Source organism: Mus caroli, chromosome 7 (assembly GCF_900094665.2).
Source record: "Mus caroli chromosome 7, CAROLI_EIJ_v1.1, whole genome shotgun sequence".
NCBI classification, from domain to species: domain Eukaryota; kingdom Metazoa; phylum Chordata; class Mammalia; order Rodentia; family Muridae; genus Mus; species Mus caroli.
The window spans coordinates 97,392,281-97,398,403 of NC_034576.1; positions in this window are offsets into that span (position 1 = coordinate 97,392,281).

Consider the following 6,123-nt stretch of genomic DNA (forward strand, 5'->3'; position numbering starts at 1 on the left):
AAAAAAAAAAAAAAAGAAAAGAAAACATTTCAAGAAGTGTCTCATTATGAACTCATTTGTATGTTGATCCCTGCTCCTCAGACCTTAATACATTAGGCATCCATTTCCATGAGAATTCTCTAGACAGCAGAATTTATGAAAGGCATCTCTTCAGGTGACATGAGTAATATACCTGGAAGATGGTTCATAGATAACTGGCCTTCTGTATCAGGAATAAAACTGGTGTTTCAGACATGCCTAGAAATACCAATGTTTTAAGAGAAATTGGTTAACATATTAAACTTTAGATGACCTCAGGTTCTTTCCTTAATTGAGTCTGGGGCTGCAGAAGCAATGAGATGGAATCAGAGCCATTAGAATATGCATTGAAAGAAAGATTAGAAAATCTCACTCATATTAACTAGGATATAGAAAAGTACTTATAGGAAATAGGAAGAAGAATTCTTGAACAAAAGTGATAGCTAGTCTTAATGAACTATAAGGCTTACCTCTGTTCTGAGTAGATTATGTTAGCCTCAGTCATTTTATCAGATGATGCACTAGTTTAAATACACAGAGTATATTGCTACCTGTGCATCTTCATCCTTTTATTCCTATATCACTTTTATTCCTCTATCTTTTCTTGATTTCTTTTCCTTGGTGGTATCTGAAAAGTAGAGTATTCAGTATTTATATGTAAGACTACACACACACACACACACACACACACGACTACAATTATCACTACAAAGTAATGGATTCTGAAGATTTTCTCGTAAACACACATTGCATGGTGGTGATACAAAGACCAAAGTCCATGGTTTGCTCTATGTAACCATGGGTTAGAAACCTTATGTGTACATTACAGTTGCTTTGCATACACCACTACATCATCAGAATTCTAAGTTCCTTGAAGTCTGAGAACGGCTTAGACTGAACTCTGCCTGACATGTTCATCTTTTCTTGTCTGGAGGTATATGTAGCTAAATCAGGCATATTTTTGTAATTGGATTTTCTAATTAGATATTGCAATTGAATTATGCAAAATGCTCCCATTTGATAACAGTGTTTTCTTGATTGTATTGTGGGAAAATTCCACTTAGTTTCATTATGTTAAGCAGTTAGGATGGTGTATATATTATTACCCTGGTAATGTGTAGAAAATTTAAAGTTGAATAATAATAGTTCATTATAACTTTAGGTGTTGTAGTCAATATATTAAGGAAGAATTATATTTCATGAATTACTATTTTAGGTCTATATGTGTCTGTTCACCTTTGGTTTCTAACCACATTTGTGTGTGAAGCCCTTCTTACGTATGCTTGGGGCCAGAAAATTTGAGGCATCCTGCTTTGTCACTTCATAGAGCTAGCCTGGATGTCAGCAAGACTCAGGGTTCTTCCTGTGTAAATCCTGTCTAGTGCTGGGGATCAAGGCATGCTTGTAGGTTGGGGACTTAAACACAGCCTGGCATGCTGAAAGTAAGCACCTATGTGTCCTGAGCCATTTTCCAGCCCTTCATGAAATATTTTTAGTCAATTATTTCCAAAGCATTTTTTAATCACGTAATGATACATTTTTTCCTACTGACATGTAAACAAAAATTCAGAGTTAACCATTATATACTAACAACATATTCATTATTATCTTATACGTTTAATGAGATTTTAATTTATCTCTATTTGGAACCTGTCACAATGGAGTAGTTATTTATCAAGTTTAACTTCCACAAAATCCTAAGCCTACTGAACATGATATGTGTTATTTACCTTCACAGTATTGATGACTAATTCATTAGCTGCTTCAGAGTAGATGCTCATTAAACATTTTAGATATGTTTACACTCCTTGATGAATGTTTGGAGTTAATATTCTAAAGTGTTTTTAAGTAGCCATAAATTATTTTCACTCTTTTCTTTTTTCCTACCAGTTGCTTTTATATTCATATATAATCACATGTGTTTAATTACCCTTGGTTTCTAATGAAGTCACACTTTCTCTTGAATCCATTTTTTTTATATTATCACACTCATGCTTTATATAGAAATGTTAAACCCAAGGCCCTCAAGCCACCTTTCCTGAAACCCCAGTGCTAAGTGGCTTCTTGTTAATTTTACTGATCTCATTAGCAACTGAAGCTGTGTTGTTGGCTCCCACACTGCCTGCAACTTTCATCTTGGCCCCTATCCTTTTCTTAATACTCTGTACATTTCTCATACTTTCTGCTCCACTAGCTGGTCTCTCTTCTTGCAAATCTGGATTAGAGCAGCGAGCAGAACCATACCATACACTGGATATTTTTCTGTCTTGAATTTTCATGCAAATTAAACAGTACTCACATTTTTTAATTAAGTCCGGCTCTCTGGATGTAAGCAGAACATATCCAGTGTCTTTGCCAGATTGGAACATGACTGGCATTTTAACCCATTGAACAATTGAGTCCTTGTTTGCCTCTTAAAAGCTTGAGTGGTGTCTTCTGGCCTGCATGCCTACTGAAATTTTGGACTTCTGAACTCATAGTTGATGATCAATTAAGCTCTGTTTATGGTGTTGTAAGGATTTACAGCATGAAACTCCAAACTCTTCTACATTCCTACAGTGCTGCTTAGAAAGCTCATAAAGGATAAGATCAGTTTTATCACAGCAATGACCACACTTTTTGTTTTAATTTTCTGTATTAAGTTTCCTGTTGTTGTGACCAAATATTCAACAAGAAGCACTTTTTGGAAGACACCAGATTATTTTGAAGGATTCCACTGTTTGAAGGATTCCAGCCATGGCAGAAACATGAAGATATTGGTCACATCACATATATAGTCAGGAAACCAAGGTAGATGAATGTCTTTGCCCTCTTATTCAATCCAGGACCCTAAACATATGCAATGATGCTACCTAGAATCTTCCCTTACTTAATTCTCTCCTGGAAGAGCCTCAGAGACACATACAGTGAAGATCCTCCTCCATGCTTTAGGTATCTTTTAATCAAATCAAGTTGATGGTGACAATTAATCATCACAGGTGAAGGAGTAAAGAAATTTCTCTACAGAAGTTACCTGGGGAGAATGGGCCACGGTGATATTAGAGAACCAGGGGCAAGTCTTCTGACGAACTCATTGAGAAGTGAGTCATTCTAATAAATTGTGCTCACGTCTCTGTGATGGCCCTGCTCCCATTCTCCATGTGCCTGATGATCATAGTTAATCTGAATGATAGATGCTCAGTTACATTTTGAAAACTTGAAACATATAAACTAATATTTAAATATCACTCTAATAAATAACATTAGGTTCCCTACAAATAATGCTGAAACATACCTCATTATATTTTACCCAGGAAGTCTCAGCTAAAATTATATTCTCAAAAATTTCCCCTCATATACTTGAGAATAAGTTAGGAATTGACTAAAAATGGAAATAACTTTCAGACAAAGCTCCATAATTTCCTCTTCAAAATATTTGCTACAAAACTAATAAAGGATAAAGAATTCTTACGATAATAGGTGATAAGGAAGTGAGAAGAATAATAGTAACTATTCTATAAGCTAAAAATATGAGGTTATTGAACTCTGAAACTAGAGTGGTAAGGCATCTAAGTGTCTAAAGCTCAATGTATGCCTTATTATGTGCTACCGCACCACATCAACCAGTATTTATTTTAGCCAGTTGTCAACTTCTCATGCAGTAGAGGCTCAAAAAAACATCTATCACTAAATTTAATTGCAGTAAAATATATTAAAAATTGGATTACTTAAGTAAAACATGTAAACGTGTTAATGGAAGGAATTAATGAATGTTGGCCATGAACACTTTTCCCTAATCTAAGATTTATTGATGTTAAAAATGTATTGGCTACATAACATAGAAACTTAAGTGATAGCTTTGCAGGTTATTTAAGTTAGTTACTATAATTATTCATATAGGTCAAGTTTCAAAGATACTTGGTTATCTGAGATTGAAATCTTAGACCTACATGTTCCTGTTGGAGCAGCATCACTGGTCAAAGGTTACGGGTCACTTGCACTAAGGTTGCAGCATAAGTGTTATATTTTGTTTTGTTGTTGAGACAAACATGTCATAGGAGTTACCCTTTTATTACTGTCACTCCTTATGTGTAAGTCATATTTCCATCATTATCCATATATTAACCCAATTAAAACAGTTCCATAAATATCCATAAACCAGCCCTACAAGTGGAAGGTAGCTCTTTCAAATCGGTTGGAGGTATCCTCTAATTTACTGTCTATTTGGTATGTTATAAAAATATGAAGGCACACGCCTTTAATCCCATACTTGGGAGGCAGAGGCAGGCAGATTTCTGAGTTTGAGGCCAGCCTGGTCTACAGAGTGAGTTCCAGGACAGCCAGGGCTACACAGAGAAACTCTTTCTCGAAAAAAAAAAAAAAAAAACCGAAGTGTTATTATTAAGTTTGTGTCTCTGCAAGTGTCTGGGTGCACATGGCTTAGCTCGTACAAATGATACCAATGCCTGTGTACTTGTTTGCTACCCTAGCCTATATGTTACCATTGGAAATCTAAGAATTTTTTTATTCTACTTTATATTTCTGAAAACTGGATTTTTCAAAATTTTTAAAATCGATTTTGTCTGATTCTTTAATGCATCAATTTATCAAGTCTCTAAGCTAAGGCAATTGTTTTAGTTCTATTCAGTATACAGGTTTCACATTTTTCTTTCAGGTCAGTAAATAAATCTTTCTCTTAATATTTTATAACTGTCGAGATTTAGTTAGCAATACTGAGATGGCATTAAAGTACTCTCTGCTTTTTGACATGGCCTTTAGCTTATTCTTTACCACAGAAGATATCACATTTTTTAGATCGCGTATTTTATTGGAAACACTAAATTGTGGTTTACTTTAAATGATGTTTTAGCAGTTTCTATGAGAAATTTTGGAATTTTAAGAAAGTTAACTCTTTAAACTCATAAAATACTTACCTGATAATTAGATATGAACGATTGGGAAGATGATGATAAATTATCTAAACTTTCATTTGGCTTTTTTCCTTGTTGAAGATGGATACATTTGTCTTATATACAAACATGCAGTTAACAAAACTAAAACAATTCATGGCATTTATAGAGAGACATGATTTACCAATATATCTCTAGCTAGCATGGAACTCTCTATGCAGACCAGGATGCTCTACAACTCATAGGGATCCACCTGCCTCTTTCTCCTCCATGCTGAGTTTGAAGACATGTGCTTTTATATCTGGTGTTTTATTTATTTATTTATTTATTTATTTTTCTAATTAGGTATTTTCTTCATGTACATTTCCAATGCTATCCCAAAAGTACCCCATACCCTCCCCTCTCGACACCCCTACCCACCCACTCCCACTTCTTGGCCCAAGTTCCTCTATACTGAGGCAGATATAGTGTGCAGGACCAATGGGCCTCTCTTTCCACTGATGGCCAACTAGGCCATTTTCTGATACATATGCAGCTAGAGACACGAGCTTGGGCAGGGGGAGGGGGGGCGGGATACTGGTTAGCTCATATTGTTGTTCCACCTATAGGAATGCAGCAGATCCCTTTAGCTCCTTGGGTACTTTCTCTAGCTCCTCCATTGGGGGCCCTGTGATCCATCCAATAGCTGACTGTGACCATCCACTTCTGTGTTTGCTAGGCCCCGGCATAGTCTCACAGGAGACAGCTATATCAGGGTCCTTTCAGCAAAATCTTGCTAGTGTATGCAATGGTGTCAGCATTTGGAGGCTGATAATGGGTTGGATTCCTGGGTATGGCAGTCTCTAGATGGTCCATCCTTTCTTCTCAGCTCCAAACTTAGTCTCAGTAACTCCTTCCATGGGTGTTTTGTTCCTAATTTTAAGAAGGGGCAAAGTTTGGTCTTAGCTCTTGAGTTTCATGTGCTTTGCAAATTGTATCTTCTACCTTTGTTATTCTAAGTTTCTGGGCTAATATCCACTTATCAGTGAGTATATATCATGTGAGTTCTTTTATGATTGTGTTACCTCACTTAGGATGATGCCCTCCAGGTCCATTATTCGTAGGAATAATAGGACCATTATTCCTAGGAATTTCATAAATTCATTCTTTTTAATAGCTGAGTAGTACTCCATTGTGTAAATGTACCACATTTTCTGTATCCATTCCTCTGTTGAGG